Genomic DNA, 9,048 nt, shown 5'->3' with positions numbered 1-9,048 from the left:
TTTTTTTTTTTTGAGACAGAGTTTCGCTCTGTTGCTCAGGCTGGAGTACAATGGCATGATCTCTGCTCACTGCAACCTCCACCTCCAGGGTTCAAGTGATTCTCCTGCCTCAGCCTCCTGAGTAGCTGAAATTACAGGTGCACACCACCACACTCAGTTAATTTTTTGTATTTTTAGTAGAGATGGGGTTTCACCATGTTGGTCAGGCCGGTCTCAATCTCCTGACCTCGTGATCCACCCGACTTGGCCTCCCAAAGTGCTGGGATTACAGGCGTGAACCACTGTGTCTGGCCAATAATTTTTTATATAATACGGGTATTAACTCTATTTGGTTTTCGTTTGTTTTTGAGACTGAGTTTCGCTCTTTCACCCAGGCTGGAGTGCAGTGATGCAATCTCAGCTCACTGTACCCTCCACCCAGCCGGTTCAAGCAATTCTCCTGCCTCAGCCTCCCAATTAGCTGGGATTATACGTGCCCGCCACCATGCCCGGCTAATTTTGTATTTTACTAGAGACAGGGTTTTGCCATGTTGGCCAGGCTGGTGATCTACCTGCCTTGGCCTTCCAAAGTGCTGGGATTACAGGCATGAGCCACTGTGCCCGACCAACTCTATTTGTTATATATTGTAATTATATACTATGTCATACAGTCATGCACTGCATAACAATGTTTTAGTCAATGACGGACCACATATAGCCCCATTAGATTACACTGGATCCGAATAATTCCTATTGGCCTAGTGATGGCGTAGCCATCATAGCATTGCAGTACAATGCATTCATTACTCAAGTGTCTCTGGTGATGCTGGTGTAAGCAAACTCATTGCACTGCCAGTCTTGGAAGACAACAGCACTGACAATTATGTACAATGCATAATATTTGAAAATGATAATAAATGACTATGTTTCCAGTTTGTGTATTTACTATACCCTTAATCCATACTTTAAAGGGTATTTCTACCTTTTTTTTTTTTTTAAGTTAACTGTAAAACCTCAGGCAGGTCCTTCAGGACATATTCCAGAAGAAGGCATTGTTATCATAGGCGATGACAGCTCTATGGGTGTTATGGCCCCTGAAGACCTTCCAATACAAGATGTGGAGGTGAAAAGTGATATTGGTAATCTTGACCCTGTGTAGGCCTAGGCTAAAATGTGTGTTTGTGTCTTAGTTTTAACAAGAAAGTTTGAAAAGAAATAATTTTAAAATAGAAAAAAGCTTACAGAACAGGAATATAAATAAAACATTTGCACAGCTGTACAATGTATTTGTATTTTAAGCTAAGTGTTATTACAAAAGAATCAAAAGTTAAAATTTAAAAGTTCATAAAGTAAAAAAGTTACATAGTAAGCTAAGGTTAATTTCATATTAAAGAATAAAATTATTAATAGGCAGGGCACAGTGGATAAAATTTTAATTTTAAAATTAAAATAGGCCTGTTATCCCACCTCTTCGGGAGGCTGAGGAAGGTGGATTGCTTGAGCCCAGGATTTCGACACCAGCCTGGGCAACATAGTGAGACCTTGTTTCTACAAAAAAAAAAAAATTAAAATTAGCTGGGTATGGTAGAATGTACTTTTAAAACATTAAAATTAGCTGGGTGTGGTGAAATGCACTTGTAGTCCCAGCTACTTGATAGGTTGAAGCAGGCAGATCACTTGAGCCCAGGAGGTCAAGGCTTCAGTGAGCTGTGACAATGCCACTGCATTCCAGTCTGGGTGACAGAGAACCCAGTCTCAAAAAAAAGGAAAAAAAAAAGAAAGAAATGTTAAAATAAATGTGCAGCTTAAGTACACGGTGTTTACAAAGTCTACAGAAGAGTGCAATAATGTTCTAGGCCCTCACATTCACTAAACACTCACTTACTGCCTCACCCAGGGCAACTTCCAGACCTGCAAGTTCCATTCTAGGCAATACCCCATACAGGTGTACCACTTTTAAATCTTTTAAACTGTATTTTTACCATACCTTTTCTATGTTTAGATATGTTTAGATACACAAATATCTACCACTGTATTACAATTGCCTAGAGTATTTAGTACAGTCACATGCTGTAAAAGTTTGTGGCCTAGGAGCCATGGGCTATCATACAGCCTGGGTGTGTAGGAGGCTATACCATCTAGGTTTGTAGAAGTACACTCTATAATATTCACACCTCAACAACAATCACCTAAAGACACATTTCTCAATGTGTATTCCTGTTAAATGACAGATGACTGTATATTACCAATGTAATTACATATTAATATTATAATGTTATTACATATTATATAAAGAAAAAATCTGAATACACGACTTGAATATTTTCGCCAGGTGACTGCCTTTTTGTGATTTGATATAAGCAAAATTAAATTATTTTAATTTTTAATATCATTACACATATGAATTGTTCTGTTTTAACCTTTGCTTCTATGTTTTAGTACATTCTTTCTCCCAAGCCCAAGATCAGATATTCATATACACTCTTTTCTAGTATATGCATTACTACATTTTTACATTCATTATTTGCAGTGGCACTTTTATCAATACAACGTTCTTCTGAGCTTTCCATTCTGCTCCAAGTATTTGTCTATTTTATCAACATCATACCATTTTCAAATTAATATCTAGCATTACAACTTTCCCTTCATTATTCTTGTTTACTGTATAAACATTTCTTGGCTCTTATATATTCTATAAAAATGTAAAACAATTCAGAATCACTGATCTATGAGAAATTCCTGAGATTTTGCTTGGAGTTATATTCAACTTACAAATCAATATAAAATACTAAAACTAAAGAATTATCTTCCTATCCAGAGTCATGAGTCTCCTCATCATCTTCAGAGCAAAGTTTACTAGTTTCCTTTCTACAGGCCATTTGCGTTTCTTACCAAGTTTAATCCCTGGCATATTTTGTGTTGCAACTATAAACGGGCTTTTTTTCTCATATTTTTAAACTGGTTATCATACACAAAAGATCATGATATTTACATGATTTATAGTGGAACCCTACTAAACTCCATTTTAGTTGATTGCCTTGGGAACTTTTTATTATCTGCAAATAATTTTTAGTCTCCTTTTCAACAGTTCTCTCTGTCACCCAGGGCGGAGTGCAGTGGTATAATCCTCCCACCTCAGCCTCCGGAGTAGCTGGAACTACAGGTTGCAATTACTGTGTCCAGCTGATTTTTTATAATTTTTTTGCAGAGACAGGGTCTTGAACTCCTGAACTCAAGTGATCCTCCTGCCTCAGCCTCCCAAAATGCTGGGATTACAAGTGTTAGCCACTATGTCTGGCCCATCAGTGCTACTTTAGACAGTACTGATAACAGCAAGTATGTTGCTAATTCTAACACAATTTTAGGTCAAATTCACCATGTTAGTACTTTGGCTGAGTTTGACCTGAATGTTGTTTACAAAATTATAGATACTTCCCATAAAATATTAACAGTAAATATCTCTAAACATTGACAGGAGTGAAGTTATTCTCCTTTACATTTTCCCAGTAAACAGATTTCTGATTTTCTTTTTATTAATTAGACTAGTCATGAACTCTATTTATTTTCCAAGTTTCCTTAAATGAATGGACACACATACATGCCCACACATACTCACTCTTATCACCCTATTTCTCCTAGTGTTCTTTGAGAATTTTTAACTTCGAATAACCTTGGCTAGCAATCAATATCTTGCAGAAGGCAAGAGAGAATCAAATCTTAAGAAAAGCTTTCTCCCCAGGCGCAGTGGCTCATGCCTGTAATCCCAGCACTTTCGGAGGCTGAGGCGGGCAGATTACGAGGTCAAGAGATCGAGACCATGCTGGTCAACATGGTGTAACCCCATCTCTACTAAAAATACAAAATTAGCCAGGTGTGGTGGTGTATGCCTGTAATCCCAGCTACTTGGGAGGTTGAGGCAGGAGAATCGCTTGAGCCTAGGAGGCGGAGGTTGCGGTGAGCCGAGATCGGGCCGCTGCACTCCAGCCTGGGCAACAAGAGTGAGACTCTATCTCAAAAAAAGAAAAAAAAAAAAAAAGCTTTCTCTTCAGAAACAATATTCTACAGTCCTTTGTGAAAGATAGGACACCTAAAAATGATGTCTGGATACGAATTTCTCAAAGTAAGCTGACTCCACTAATAAAATGATGCCTCATTCTTTTACTAAAATATATTTGTATTAAGACTGCAGTACAAAACGCCATAACATAAAAATATTAGCAAACTGGTAATAGGGAAGTCATAACATTCTCAAGTCAGAGCTTCATAAAAACCAAATTCCAATATTCTTAATATTAGACTTGCACATTAACCAATGGATATGGCAATTTCTTCAATCAGTATCAAATCCTGTTTGTTTCATATTTCATTAGGTAATCATCATGCCAAACCTATCTCAAAATCTGAAATAACTAGTTTGCGATACATTATCAGAAAATGTCAATCTCAAATATAAACAGCTGAACTTTTCATTTTATTCTACTAGGGAAGTTTCAAAGCACTGAAACATGCAAATTGTTACTCATCTTCTAAAAACAGAAATAAAATAATTAGGTCACAATGGATGGCTCCTTTCTTGGCCAAAAAAGGGATGATGAATGCAACTGGAATGTTTATTGTCACTGAAATTCTTCAGGCCTGGATTCCAAGTATGCGTCTTGATGCAGGTTACTATGACAACTTAAACTACAGAAAATGTCACACCCCCTCCTATCAAGTAGTTTTCTCTGCAAGATCATTTCAAGCCTTCTAAAACTTGCATGCACAAATTATCTGTAACAACAATAAACACCTCATTACAAGTTTTATTCAAAATGCCCCTATCTAAACCTGTAAAACAGGTATAAGCATATAAAATAATTCCATTAAATCTACACGGGATAGAAAAACCTGAAAACACACACACTCACATACACATACGTACACATACCCTTTAAAATATAAAATATTGAGAGTATTTTTAAACTACTTTCCATTACCAGAGGCACAGTACATTACTACCATATGTTTCATTCCAGAAACTGGATAATTACTCGCAAGGCAGTTTTGAACTATTATAGAACTAAGTCCTGTTTATCATTATTTTCCCTTCACTAATGCATCTTATGGGAAGGTACTAGAAAGAGGGGATGAGGGAAGATTACAGTCCTATCTAGAACAGAAAGAGAAGCAAATAAGTAATCTGTAAAACTTATTGTTTTACCCACTCTGTCCTTTTACACAAAATATGGAGCTTTAAAGTTTCTTTTCACACAGCATAACAAACTTGTGATAAACTAAATTATTCTCTAATATCACATGTTCTAAAAGAAAAATGGCTCAAGAGAAGCTGCATCGTTATGGAAAAAAATGTGAGTCAGTAGAAAGATACTCTGATTGCAAAAAATTAACAATTTTAACTAGCTCCATGAAAAAAAATTAACACAGTTTTACAGTGTAGCAATTCTGAGACTTCAAAGCTGGTTTTGCTGCCCATCCAAGTTAACATGACTAGAACTGGATGTTTCATTCAGAAAGGTTTAGGGAAGTCCCTCTCCTGTAAACTGGGTTCAGCAGCCACCACAGGCAAACAAGTTTTCTAAGTTTCAGATATAAATATACCTCAATGCTAGGCAGACCCTTCATTTATTTACAACATTTTAAAATAACACTTCATTCAAAAAAGGGAAACAAACCAGTAAGCTAAAGGAGTCTCTTTGCTCTGTAAATCAAGGATCAAAATTAAAGGCTGCTGACCTAGAGAACATTGAGTGTTTGAGAAGAACCTGCAAAAAATGAAAATTCTTCAGCAGCAAACTCCAAGCAACTCATACAATCCCCACCTGTATTAGTGGATAACTACTAGTGATCCAGAGGAACAAAACAACTAAAATGTTCAAACCCAAAGACACAAAATCCCCAAACATTAAGCCTCAACCACACTTCCTGTTGGTATAACTTACACATAGATTCTCCTTCATAAAAAATAATTAATGTATAAAAGAAAGCTTTATTGCACAGCTTCATCAGTAATGGTAGCCAAAACTAAAATTTAAGTGACTATCAGAGAGAACTTTAGTCAATTGTACTACATAGTACATTTCTTTTTTCTTATGCTTTTCCTTTTTAGGCCATATTACAAATGGCAGGGCCTTAAACATAGGGTCTGAATAGGCCTTTTTGACTCTCACATGGATAGAACAAAATTGCCTCATTAGAACCAGGCTATCTTTTGACTCTCAACATTTGTGGCCTTCTAGTCATGGTTTTTGCTAATGCTGTAAGCAACATACCAGGGTCTACAAAAGGGAAACTGAACTGGTGAGGATATGGATTTGTGGTTTTAGGAGTCCAGTCTCTCCATATAATCTAGCAATTATTAGAAAGCTGTGAAGTTAGTTTTTTATTTCAGGGGGAAATCAGTTTATGTGAGACCTTCAAGATCCAGCATCTAGTTAAAAACGCACGCACATAACTTTTGCAAATGAGAGATTAAGGAATTTATGAGACAGCACGCTGGCTGGTGCCCTCACAGAGTTCATTCACCTGTAAAGTGTGAACAATTTATTCATAAGTGATTTACCCATTACAAACAAGGTCAAATTATTTTCCCTCCTGGGACTAATAAGTAATTTAAATGCTCAAGGGACAAGAGATGACATACAGCAAACATACTAAAACTGAGACATAATTTAGTTGAATATCCTCACCCAAGGAGATTTTTATGCCCCCCTTGACTTAATGAAGCCAATAATAGACATTATTAAAGAAATGGAAACACAAGCTATAGGATTTTCCAGACTTAACCAAGATTATCACAGAGAAAAGTCTGAAAAACTAGTTAGCCATCAAGATTTTCTAGCCTTTCACTATGAGAAATACTTCTCTGCTTTAAAAGAGGTTGCCAATTTATAGCATTAATAGAACAATGCTCAGAAAGCCCAAGAGTGGTGACACACAGCTTTGAAATATTTTGCTTCAGACTCCAAACTTGAAACCTAAGGCATGTGTTATGATACTTTTAGTGTCGACCCAAATTTGGACCTAGGAATTATACTGCAGTGGCAACAGACACCATCACCAACTATACTTAGTCCTTCTCTAAATAAAGGGCTTACAAATGATGATTCTTAGGAGTTTACTAATGAACATGACCTATGAAAGTCTCCCTAAACTTTGAAAGATTTTTTTAAAAAGCCATTGAAAGTGCTACTCTTCTAGGATGTAATGTATGTAAGGAGTACACCTCAGCACCACTCACCTCAGCACGCAGGAGTCTCCCAGCCAGTGAGAACGAGGTAGTCTTGAGGAAGGACAGCACCACACAGGTATTCTAGGAGGATCTACACAGGCACCTGCAAAAGCACACAGGGTTCTTACAGTCCTGGCTAATTTTTATCTTAAAAATACTAAATCATTCCATTTTAACATACAATCACCAAAGAGCAAAATACAAGTACATGGCTTCAAATAATTTTCCCAAGAATTTTCCTCCCCTGTCCCCACTCTTCCCGCTTAGCTATTTGAATTGCCGTTCTTGTGGGGTGGGTTTGTTTGGTTTGGTTTCAATTAGCATTTTTGTGCTTTTGAAAAAGGAATTTCAGTTGTTTCTATAAAAGGTCATTTGATTGGCCCATGGAGTTCTAGGAGAGACTTTGTGTCTTCTTTTTCTACTGACCCCAGCTCCCTGTGATACCACACTAATTTCTTGAGAGCAGTTTTACATTTGGAAAAATTGCCTAAGGCCAGGGCTAAAATTGAAGTTGAAGGCGATCTCTCAGGTCCTAAAAAATAAAAACAAAAAATACACTGCACTTCTCCTTGGTGAGTACAAATTCCTACTACTGACTAACCTAAGAAAGAGGGTAACTTGGCACCGTTTCTTTTGACCATTTTATTGCCTAATGCTGTGAGAATGTGAAACTTTGCCACAACATTAGCTATAAAGAAAGCCCAAGGAAGAAATCTTGGCCACAAGATGGGAATTGATGCAATTCATATGTCTGCCACATTCAGACTATGCCCTTCACAGATGTTTCTGCATTTATTTATAGAAAGATTTACTTTAGCAACAAGACCAGCTTCCATCAACCATTTTTTTAAATCTATCCAGACATGAAACTACTTTTATTATGAATAGAAAATGCCACCCCCAAATGTTAAAATCCTTAAATTTCTTAGTCATGAAATAATATGAAATATCAAATTAGAGCACAAGGAGAAAAGAGCTGGCAGACCCCAAATCTGATGCAAATGTAAGAAAATATACACATTTCAAACACCACTGAGGAAGGGAGAAGTTAGTCCAAAGTTTCCCCTTTCATAGCTGGGCTCTCCCTGCACAGCTGCTATATCCCTGAATGAAGACTTTGTCTCCAAAGCTGGTTACTACACTCACACTTCATATAACTTAATAGTTGTTATAAAAATGCCAATGGCTTCCTGATTATTTTTTACATAGTGCTACAGTTGTAACACAAAGGTGCGTTAGTGCCCGCTTCCAAATCTTAAAAAGAAGGTAGCAGTCACATTAATTTTTTTCCTAATAAAAATATATAGGTTTAAGCTAGCTAGATATCACAGAATTTCTACTACATCTTCTTATACCAGATATTGGGTTAGAGTCTTCTGGCTTCAAGTAGACCTACCTACCTACCTCCTAAAGAAGCTAAAAGAAATACACACATCTGAGGGTGACAGGATTTGGCAAAAGAGCCTGTCTGTGGAGGGTGTCATCCAAAAAGCAATGAAGGGTCAATCCTGCTGGGAAAGAGGACTGGGTGGCAAATTCAAAACCAAGTGAGAAGAGGCTAAATGGACTAACAACCACCCTAATTCCCATCCTTGGGCCTGGGAGCTGTCTGGAGTCTAGCCTGGTTGTCAAAAGTATTCTTATTCACCTAAATCAAAATCTCTTCCTAACCAACTTTTCTTCAGTAAAGCCTCATCTCTCTTTTTAGTTGTGTTTTCAAGAAAAACTTTTGAGAGTGGGAAGTGGATAGCTGAGAATGAGTTTCAAAAACCGACATATAATTGTTATCATCTTTGTCCATAAAATAAGGTTGTCACTAGAGCCAGAGATTTAAAGGCCAA

At 37.0% G+C, this 9,048-nt stretch overlaps 1 protein-coding gene across 2 annotated transcripts in view; it reads right to left on the bottom strand.

Moving 5' to 3' along the window:
• Nucleotides 1–9,048, bottom strand: part of RASSF8 (Ras association domain family member 8) — a 121,237-nt gene that overhangs the window by 77,124 nt on the left and 35,065 nt on the right. For both annotated transcript variants that reach the window (XM_017864514.1, XM_017864516.1), the window contains exon 2: nucleotides 7,217–7,310. The gene's annotated coding sequence lies outside the window, so the exon portion shown is untranslated. The remainder of the gene's footprint in view (nucleotides 1–7,216; nucleotides 7,311–9,048) is intronic.

This window comes from Rhinopithecus bieti, unplaced genomic scaffold (genome assembly GCF_001698545.2).
Source record: "Rhinopithecus bieti isolate Rb0 unplaced genomic scaffold, ASM169854v2 scaffold_72161, whole genome shotgun sequence".
Lineage (NCBI taxonomy): Eukaryota > Metazoa > Chordata > Mammalia > Primates > Cercopithecidae > Rhinopithecus > Rhinopithecus bieti.
This window is presented reverse-complemented; position numbering and strand designations above follow the sequence as displayed.